The sequence below is a fragment of the Mya arenaria genome, chromosome 2 (assembly GCF_026914265.1).
Source record: "Mya arenaria isolate MELC-2E11 chromosome 2, ASM2691426v1".
NCBI classification, from domain to species: domain Eukaryota; kingdom Metazoa; phylum Mollusca; class Bivalvia; order Myida; family Myidae; genus Mya; species Mya arenaria.
The window spans coordinates 68,064,053-68,076,092 of NC_069123.1; positions in this window are offsets into that span (position 1 = coordinate 68,064,053).

Sequence of the window (12,040 nt, forward strand, 5' to 3'; positions counted from 1 at the left end):
GGAAATAAACGTGGGCCGTATGTAATGCTACGTTTACACTATGTTCCCGGTGGCCACGGCAGCCTCGTTTTAGACAACCGTGGAGAAAACGGGATAAACGTGAGACAGCGCGGGGGAACGGGATATGCAAACGTGACAGACCGTTATTGCCGTGCATGCCGGGCCAGAATTTTAAACTGTCAAAAAATTTGCCACGGCAGCCACGGTGTGGATGAGAAACGTAGTAGGTCGTAGTAAAACGGGTTAAAGGCAATGACACGTGACAGTACGTAATAGGCCGTTACACAACTTATAAATCGTCCGTAGGGGGGCGGGAATAATATGTAATCCCCGGCATCTGAAGTTCCTTTCTAGTTTTGTCACGTTGTGCTTCGTTTTGTCACGGTTTTCACGGCAAGCTAGTGTGAACGATACCCGTTTCGTTACGTTTCATTTGCGGTGAAAACACAAAATCTTCTTCATCTTGGGAATTCATGTTTACCTTTCGAAGTATTCTGATACAATGATTACTGTTGCCTGGGGGATTTTCTTTATACCGTGGACACAAACGTAATCCAAAGCTCTGCTGTGTTCGTGTTCGATGCATAGGAGGCCTTGACAAAACGTGGAAAACGCATCAGACCTGGATGAAGACGTGAACAACGTGAGGGATCCTATCAGATCGTATCGGACCGGGACGCAACGTACATGCATCCCTAGTAGACCGCGCCCGGACCTTAGTGCGCCTTGGACGAACCACTTTTTCGCCCCTACGGCTTGTCACGGTTACCTTGATAAAACGTGAGGAAACTTAGCACAACCTAACAAAACTTGTTTATGGAGACAAAAATGGCCAAAATCCCACGGCGAAATACGTTTCGGGCAAACGGGGCTGCCGTGGCCACCGGGAACATAGTGTAAAAGCATAAGACTCAGGCGTGAGGGCACACTACCAATAGACCTTAAGCTGCCAATTGACCCTGCTCTCCCCCAGGGGGAATTTTGAAGGCTATGATTTTCCAAAAGCTTATGCAAAACGCCACAAAATGGGCTATGTTTACGCTCTGAGGGATGGGGCGTTACAGAGTAACGGACATTTAAACTACGTTACCCTTAATATATATTTTGTTATTTTTCTTCACCAATATTCTACGTATTACTCCATTTATGATGAACGTATAAGAGGTATATAGTTGTTAAATCATTGTTGTTAATTTCATTTAAGGTTTTCTAATATTTTAAACAGTAAAAATGGTGAATATTACGTAACTAATAGAATGTAACATAAAAATAATGATTTGTTTACAAATAATATTTAACACAGAGTACTTAAACAGATAAAATTCCATTAGACAGTGTGTGATAAAAGAGGAATGCCACATTTTTACATTTTAGACATTTTTGTCAACAAGCTCTTAAATCTCATTAAGACTGTGAGGATAACACGTTAGTCATTTACGTTACTTTCAATTATACTTTTAATAGAAATTCATAATTGTAAATACTCAATACAAATGAAACATTAAAGTTATATACGCTATATATTTTGGTTTTATTTATCATTTTAAACCAGAAATATAACATACGTTACCATTTATACTTTTGTTACTTAAACAGAAGTAAAATAAATGTTGTTGTCGTCCTTCGATCTAAAATGTGACCGAAATTTGAGCAAAATTGATTTATCGTTTTTGATCCCATAAGCTTAAAAAGTAAGAGCAATTGTAAATAAACTTTCGTTTATAAAATATATTTTATGAACAATATATAAAGAATGGAAGAATAATTACATTTGTTTATGTTTATGACGTAAAATGCTTTCTAGATTATTGAAACAGCAAAGTTACTGCCCCTTGATATGAATATACCATGTCAACACAGAACTTTTACAGAAGACTTTTCCATGTCAACTGGATAAACAAGTGAGGTTTGTGCTTATGAACAGCTTTACATATGTTTATTATCTAACGTAACGGTAAAGAAAATGGTTTTATTCTGTATGCTAACACCATTTTAGTTCAAACATTATTTTAAATCGCATTATTTCATAAAAAAGTAAACAAATAGACATACACACATATTGTGACTGACTGAAAGTGCAAAATCGCACCAAAAGTATTACTTGCCAAAATGAAAACGTAAAGGGATTTGATGGAAAAGCCATGCCTGTAAATTACAATTCAAGTGGATAATTTCTTAGACTTGCATTTGTACTTGAAATGAATGGCAATTACAATCAGCAGTTACGGTTTTATTTACAATTTGCACAAGCAGGTAATATTGTTTGTGTTTGAGTTTATGAATTTATAGAAGTTTTTCTTTCAGTTCACGATGATCAAAGATGGAACAACCAGTGCAATTGAAAAGTCAGCATAAATTGAAAAGGAGCTCCCCCACAGATAAAAATGGTAAACTATGTATCGCACATTTCGAAAGCACTGTCGATGAACAGATTGGTGGTTTTGACAGAAAGTGGATTTGACAAACTGCACGAAATTGCTAAAAAAGACTAAGCTATGTTTGTCCTAAAACTAGACTTGAAACTATTTCTAAAAGTTTACCAGAAACATTTGATCAAAAACGACATGGAACACATAGACGATGTTATCAGCTGTTCACAAACATTAGTAGAATTTCAAAAAGGGAGTCAACAAAATCTACATGTACCACAGACGAAAGTCCTCCAAGTACGTCGAAGCGAAGACGATCTTATGCTGATGCTTCATGTAGTTTAGTTTTGTTTCCGGCAGACCAATGCTTGTTTTTTGATAAACAGGTAATTAAGGTGAAGGGCGAAAAGCAATTTTTAACAATATGTGTGACAAAGAGCGCCGAAAATTCCATTAAAAATGCTGCTACGGACAAATGTGATAATGTGTAATTTGTAAAATTCAAGATCAGGATTTAGTGGCACGGGAGGTGCACTATCACAATGCCTGCCGTAGACAGTACATAAGAAAAAACACTAGACATATATCCCATGAAAATTCAGATTCGAAGAAATCACAAGAGGCTCATAATAAAGCTTCCGAACACATGTGTGGATACATAGAAACACATATTCTCGAAGGTCAGAACGTCGAAAGACTAACGATGCTCAGGGAGCGGTATCTGACTTATCTGTTAAAAAATCATCCGACGGTGTATAATGAGAATTACAAAACTTACAAACTGAAAGATAAGTTGGTGAAGCATTTTGGAGTTGAATACGCTTCTGGCAGCCTGCCTCATCTAACACAACATCTGAATTGGTATATGGTTCAAATGTGGAGGGCCGAGCTGTTGAACGGGCATTTGAACTTGCTTCGTCAGATGAAAGACGCCTTATTGAGTCTGCAATGATATTGAGGAGGTATATTGTTGACAGCAGAAGACATTCCAGTCAAATGCCATGGCCGCCGTCTTCAGGGTGGTTACTTTCAGGTGCACGCAAACCGCCGGATATACTCATTACCTTCATGGTTAACTTGATTTCTGGAAAATCCGAGAAGTATATGACAACGAAAACAGAGCGTTTTGTCACATCTTCCGTGCCTCATCTTTCTCGGAAGATGTGTGCTATGCAGTCACACAAGGGGAGTGGGTCATGCCAAATCACGTACTTCTACCTATGACCGTAAGGCACTTGACTGGTAATGCTGAACTTATCACCATGCTAAACCGCTACGGTCACGTGCAATCATACACCAGAACTATGGAACTTGAAACTGCCATGTGTAATGCAGTGACATCGTCAGAGTCGGTATTGCCACCAAACATATCAACTGATAACAACTCTGTATTACATTTGTGCTGGGACAACTTCGATATGAATGAGGAGACGCCATCAGGATCAGGCACAACAAACTCCACTCATGGGATAGTTATTCAAGAAGTTCTAGATCAGACTGATGTTGTGGTTATCGAGAGCCAAATGCCAAAAACAGGTGAAAGGACTGTTAAACCAAAACCAGTTAACATAAAACCGTGTTATGCTAAAGCTAAAGTTGAATAAAAATTGGAGATAACAAGACGTGATCCCGATTACAATTTTACAGTCAGTGAAGTAAATAATCAATCCATTGTGGAGTACATGGCACCAATAAATGAAAGTTCAACAGTCCAGCACATACTAGAAACCTCACTTGCGGCCAGTCAAGAAGTAGGACAAGATTACGCCATTGTAACCTTTCACCTCGCTTTTGCCAAGAAGGCATATTCTCTGGTGTGGCAATACGAAGAACGTTTCAGTTAAGTGATTGTTCGGATGGGATCATTCCACGCCATTTGCTCCATCTTTAGTACAATTGGAAAGATGATGAAAGGTAGTGGCTTTTCTGAAATTGTAATCGAGGCTGGAATTTGTGCAAGTGGATCGCTTGATAAGCTAATGTCTGGTAAACATTATAACCGTGCTCTAAGAGTTCATAAACTGGTCACTGAGGGTCTTGAGCGCTTGCTTCTGAATGAATTTGAAACCATACATCAACGAACAGAACACATTTGTGATGATTCAGTCAAAATGATACATGAACTTGCTCGGGATCCAACTGAGGAAAAGCTCGCTAAGGTATTGGCATTGCAACAATGTAACGAGTACTTCGAGGGATACCGTGAATTTAAGGAATCAATAAGAAATGGCGAGCGTGGCCAGACAGCCCAGTTTTGGTTACAATACATGGATGTAATACATATGATACTGGCGCTTATCAAGGCCACTAAAGTAAACAACTAAGAACTACATGCTGCCGCACTCTACAGATTCTGTCCTATGTTCTTTGCCTATGACCATCACAACTACGCAAGGTATGTTCCAATGTATCTGATGACCATACTTAACCTAGAAAGTACACATCCAGGTGCCACAGAACTGCTGAAACACAACGGCTTTAGTGTCTCGAGGTCATCAGTTCCCAAATCCAGAAACCCTGCTGATATAACGATCGAACAAACAATCAACAAACACGCAAAATGTCATGACAGTATCGTTGGTTTCAGTCGGAACTATTCAGCCTACTATCGTTGGTGCACAACTCGTCATTGCAGAGCAAAATATGTCGATGCACTCTTGCAGCTAACAGACATGAGTTCCGAAGAGGCATCAGTCCATAAAGAACTCCAACCTGCCCATATACGAGACAGCGAGACCGATGTCAACAAAGTTCTTGGAGCAATACGTGGTTTCACCAATCCGTTTGACATCGAACATAATGCGGACCAGCTGTATTGTTTGTCATCAGGTGTACCTGCTAATTCAGAAGTTGCTGCAGACCTCCTGAGTGCACAAGGTACGCGCAAAGCAGCAATGGAAGAGTTTATCAACAATCGGATCATAAACAGTCCGATCAAGCGCAACAAACTCAAAACATTCGCTACATCCGAGGTCACCAAAACAGTTCGAAGTTCTCAGAACAAAGTCGCCCAAATCAAAGTAGAACGAAACATCTTCGGGCAACTGGTGCTTCTGTCAGTGCAGCATGACATTGACCTTGAGCTTACATTGTCCTTTCCCCTTGGTCCAGTTCTGTGGTCCTTAGCGACTGCTGACGGAATGCCTGTCAAGACCGACAAGGCAAAACTGATGCATTCACTGGAATCAACCATTGAACTTACAACTACTCACCCACGTGAAAATGTTGCGCACATATTTGACGGCAACGCAACACTTCAAAGTCTTCCATCGGTGTATGAAACATTTGAAGAGCTTGCGGATTCGGTCTTCAATCACCTTCCTAAATATGGTCGTGTTGACTTTGTAATCGATACATATAAACCCGGTTCAATCAAGTCGTTTGAACGCAAAAGAAGGGGGTCTACGCCAACGTTCTTGATATCTGGACCGAAAACAAGAACTCCCAAGGACTGGAAGGCCTTTATGGGAAACGATGACAACAAAACCCAACTACTACGTCCCATTTTCGAACAGTGGAAAACTGATAAATATGCAGAGAAGCTACGTGGCCGCTGTAACTACTATATCCTTGGAGAAATGTGCTACAAACTCACAAGTCTTGACAGTGCCACTGTTGATATATTTCCTGAAGAGGCTTTGTTCTCATCCCAAGAAGAGGCAGACACTCGAATTATATTGCACTGAATACACATCAGAGATAAAGAGCCTGACACAACCAAGGTCATTGTAAGATCTCCTGACACCGATGTGCTTGTGCCTCTAACAAAGTATTCCAGTGAAATTAACAGGACTGTTTTATTTGAGACCGGAGTAGGACACAAGCGGCGGCATCTCAATATCAATAGCATTGCTCAAAACAAAGGCGAAGACATTTTCTCAGTATTGCCAGCCTTTCATGGACTCACAGGGTGTGACACAACAAGTGCGTTTGTAAGAAAAGGAAAGGTTACCCCCCTAAACATCCTTGAACAGAATCAAGATCATATTGCCACACTGTCCGAACTAGGTCACGAACACGATTGCACTGAAGACCTTCTGGAAGGAATCGAACATTTTGTCTGCAGTATGTATGGTAAACCAAATTATATACAAGTAAATATATTGCGATACGACTCATTCTGCAAAAAAAAACCAAGGTCGAGGTAACATTATAGACTCTTACAACGGTATCGACATGAGTTTACTTCAGCCATGCAGGGCATCGCTCGAAATGCATGTTCGCCGGGTCAATTACCAAGTATACGTCTGGCTTCATGCCCATGAAAAATACCCAACTCTTCCAGATGTAGAATGTAGTGGTTGGACAGTAGTAGACAAGAACGGAATGCCCGCTTTTCAACTTCAGAAGCGTTGTAATATTAATAGTAAGCACAAGACGGAATTATGCCACCTAAAACATCCCAGTCTGTAGTTATATTGGCATGGTAAACGTCGTATATATATATATTGGTGGTATATACTAAATATTAATAATAAACAATACCATGCCTGCTTTGTAACTTCAACATTGATGTACTAAACTAACAATATAAACCTGAGCGCAGATGTTCACCACCTGTAGGCCAGTGTTTCGTATACAATACCTTGGTCGTATCCCCCATGTTTAAGCTCAATGTTAGAAAGGTATATTGACCGTTCTCACGTGAAATATTATACTTATCTTTTCTTTACGAAGCTGCTGATAACTGAATGAAACTTGGCACGAATGTTCACCACAAATGCATCACAGATACTACCATGCAGGTGCAAATACAAGGTCACATCATGAAGAACGTATCAAAGTGCCATATAAACCAAATGTAGTATCATTTCTTACGTCAAGTGTTTAACTTTAAACGTCACCGTGTTTGGTGTCCGTTCGTCCTATTTTAATTACGTTATGGAAAGTGTACGTTTCTTTTACGACGAAAACAGACTTAAAAACCATAAGCTGAGTTGTAGTAATAGTTCAATGACAGGATCTAACACTACAACAACAAGCGCCGGTCCCAGTGTAGTAATAGTTCAATGACAGGATCTAACACTACAACCACAGGCGCCCGTCCCAGTGTAGTAATAATTCAATGACAGGATATAACACTACAACAACAGGCGCCGGTCCCAGTGTAGTCATAGTTCAATGACAGGATATAACACTACAACAACAGGCGCCGGTCCCAGTGTAGTAATAGTTCCATGACAGGATCTAACACTACAACCACAGGCGCCCGTCACAGTGTAGTAATAATTCAATGACAGGATATAACACTACAACAACAGGCGCAGGTCCCAGTGTAGTCATAGTTCAATGACAGGATATAACACTACAACCACAGGCGCCCGTCCCAGTGTAGTAATAGTTCAATGACAGGATCTAACACTACAACCATAGGCGCCCGTCACAGTGTAGTAATAGTTCAATGACAGGATCTAACACTACAACCATAGGCGCCCGTCCCAGTGTAGTAATACTTCCATGACAGAATCTAACACTACAACAACAAGCGCCCGTCCCAGTGTAGTAATAGTTCAATGACATAATCTAACACTACAACCACAGGCGCCCGTCCCATTGTAGTCAAAGTTCAATGACAGGATCTAACACTACAACAACAGGCGCCCGTCACAGTGTAGTAATAGTTCAATGACAGGATCAAACACTACAACAACAAGCGCCCGTCCCAGTGTAGTCATAGTTCAATGACAGGATCTAACACTGCAACAACAGGCGCCCGTCACAGTGTAGTAATAGTTCAATGACAGGATATAACACTACAACCACAGGCGCCCGTCCCAGTGTAGTAATAGTTCAATGACAGGATCTAACACTACAACAACAAGCGCCCGTCCCAGTGTAGTAATAGTTCAATGACAGGATCTAACACTAAAACCACAGGCGCCCGTCCCAGTGTAGTAATAGTTCAATGACAGGATCTAACACTAAAACCACAGGCGCCCGTCCCAGTGTAGTAATAGTTCAATGACAGGATCTAACACTACAACCATAGGCGCCCGTCACAGTGTAGTAATAGTTCAATGACAGGATATAACACTACAACCACAGGCGCCCGTCCCAGTGTAGTAATAGTTCAATGACAGGATCTAACACTACAACAACAAGCGCCCGTCCCAGTGTAGTAATAGTTCAATGACAGGATCTAACACTAAAACCACAGGCGCCCGTCCCAGTGTAGTAATAGTTCAATGACAGGATCTAACACTAAAACCACAGGCGCCCGTCCCAGTGTAGTAATAGTTCAATGACAGGATCTAACACTACAACAACAAGCGCCCGTCCCAGTGTAGTTATAGTTCAATGACAGGATCTAACACTACAACCATAGGCGCCCGTCACAGTGTAGTAATAGTTCAATGACAGGATCTAACACTACAACAACAAGCGCCCGTCCCAGTGTTGTAATAGTTCAATGTCAGGATCTAACACTACAACCACAGGCGCCCGTCCCAGTGTAGTAATAGTTCAATGACAGGATCTAACACTACAACAACAAGCGCCCGTCCCAGTGTAGTAATAGTTCAATGACAGGATCTAACACTAAAACCACAGGCGCCCGTCCCAGTGTAGTAATAGTTCAATGACAGGATCTAACACTACAACAACAGGCGCCCGTCCCAGTGTAGTAATAGTTCAATGACAGGATCTAACACTAAAACCACAGGCGCCCGTCCCAGTGTAGTAATAGTTCAATGACAGGATCAAACACTACAGCAACAAGCGCCCGTCCCAGTGTAGTAATAGTTCAATGACAGGATCTAACACTACAACAACAAGCGCCCGTCCCAGTGTAGTCATAGTTCAATGACAGGATCAAACACTACAACCATAGGCGCCCGTCACAGTGTAGTAATAGTTCAATGACAGGATCTAACACTACAACAACAAGCGCCCGTCCCAGTGTAGTAATAGTTCAATGACAGGATCTAACACTAAAACCACAGGCGCCCGTCCCAGTGTAGTAATAGTTCAATGACAGGATCTAACACTACAACCATAGGCGCCCGTCCCAGTGTAGTAATAGTTCAATGACAGGATCTATCGCTACAACCATAGGCGCCCGTCACAGTGTAGTAATAGTTCAATGACAGGATCTAACACTACAACCACAGGCGCCCGTCCCAGTGTAGTAATAGTTCAATGACAGGATCTAACACTACAACCATAGGCGCCCGTCCCAGTGTAGTAATAGTTCAATGACAGGATCAAACACTACAACCATAGGCGCCCGTCACAGTGTAGTAATAGTTCAATGACAGGATGTATCGCTACAACAACAGGCGCCCGTCACAGTGTAGTAATAGTTCAATGACATGATCTAACACTACAACCATATGCGCCCGTCACAGTGTAGTAATTGTTCAATAACAGAATCTAACACTACAGCCACAGGCGCCCGTCCAAGTGTAGTCATAGTTCAATGACAGAATCTAACACTACAACCACAGGCGTCCGTCACAGTGTAGTAATAGTTCAATGTCAGGATCTAACACTACAACCACAGCCGCCCGTCACAGTGTAGTAATAGTTCAATGACAGAATCTAACACTACAACCACTGGCGCCCGTCACAGTGTAATAATTGTTCAATGACAGAATCTAACACTACAACCACAGGCGCCCGTCACAGTGTAGTAATAGTTCAATGACAGAATCTAACACTACAACCACAGGCGCCCGTCACAGTGTAATAATTGTTCAATGACAGAATCTAACACTACAACAACAAGCGCCCGTCACAGTGTAGTAATAGTTCATTGACAGAATCTAACACTACAACCACAGGCGCCGGTCCTAGTGTAGTAATAGTTCAATGACAGGATCTAACACTACAACCATAGGCGCCCGTCCCAGTGTAGTCATAGTTCAATGACAGGATCTAACACTACAACCATAGGCGCCCATCACAGTGTAGTAATAGAGTAATGACATGATCTAACACTACAACAACAGGCGCCCGTCCCAGTGTAGTAATAGTTCAATGACAGGATCTAACACTACAACAACAGGCGCCGGTCCTAGTGTAGTAATATTTCAATGACAGGACCTAACACTACAACAACAGGCGCCGGTCCTAGTGTAGTAATAGTTCAATGACAGGATCTAACACTACAACCATAGGCGCCCGTCACAGTGTAGTAATTGTTCAATGACAGGATCTAACACTACAACCATAGGCGTCCGTCACAGTGTAGTAATAGTTCAATGACATGATCTAACACTACAACAACAGGCGCCCGTCCCAGTGTAGTAATAGTTCAATGACAGGATCTAACACTACAACAACAGGCGCCGGTCATAGTGTAGTAATAGTTCAATGACAGGATCTAACACTACAACCATAGTGGCCCGTCCCAGTGTAGTCATAGTTCAATGACAGGATCTAACACTACAACAACAGGCGCCCGTCCCAGTGTAGTAATAGTTCAATGACAGGATCTAACACTACAACAACAAGCGCCCGTCCCAGTGTAGTAATAGTTCAATGACAGGATCTAACACTACAACAACAGGCGCCCGTCCCAGTGTAGTAATAGTTCAATGACAGGATCTAACACTACAACCACAGGCGCCCGTCCCAGTGTAGTAATAGTTCAATGACAGGATCTAACACTACAACAACAGGCGCCCGTCCCAGTGTAGTAATAGTTCAATGACAGGATCTAACACTACAACCATAGGCGCCCATCACAGTGTAGTAATAGAGTAATGACAGGATCTAACACTACAACCATAGGCGCCCGTCCCAGTGTAGTAATAGTTCAATGACAGGATCTAACACTACAACAACAAGCGCCCGTACCAGTGTAGTAATAGTTCAATGACAGGATCTAACACTACAACAACAGGCGCCCGTCCCAGTGTAGTAATAGTTCAATGACAGGATCTAACACTACAACCATAGGCGCCCATCACAGTGTAGTAATAGTTCAATGACAGGATCTAACACTACAACAACAGGCGCCCGTCCCAGTGTGGTAATAGTTCAATGACAGGATCTAACACTACAACCATAGGCGCCCGTCACAGTGTAGTCATAGTTCAATGACAGGATCTAACACTACAACCATAGGCGCCCGTCCCAGTGTAGTCATAGTTCAATGACAGGATCGTACACTACAACCATAGGCGCCTGTCCCAGTGTAGTAATAGTTCAATGACAGGATCGTACACTACAACCATAGGCGCCGGTCCTAGTGTAGTAATAGTTCAATGACAGGATCTAACACTACAACCATAGGCGTCCGTCACAGTGTAGTCATAGTTCAATGACAGGATCTAACACTACAACCATAGGCGCCCGTCCCAGTGTAGTAATAGTTCAATGACATGATCTAACACTACAACCACAGCCGCCCGTCCCAGTGTAGTAATAGTTTAATGGCAGGATCTAACACTACAACCATAGGCGTCGGTCCCAGTGTAGTCATAGTTCAATGACAGGATCTAACACTACAACCATAGGCGTCCGTCCCAGTGTAGTCATAGTTCAATGACAGGATCTAACACTACAACCATAGGCGTCCGTCCAAGTGTAGTAATAGTTCAATGACAGGATCTTACACTACAACCATAGGCGTCCGTCCCAGTGTAGTAATAATTCAATGACAGGATCTAACACTACAACAACAGGCGCCCGTCACAGTGTGGTAATAGTTCAATGACAGAATCTAA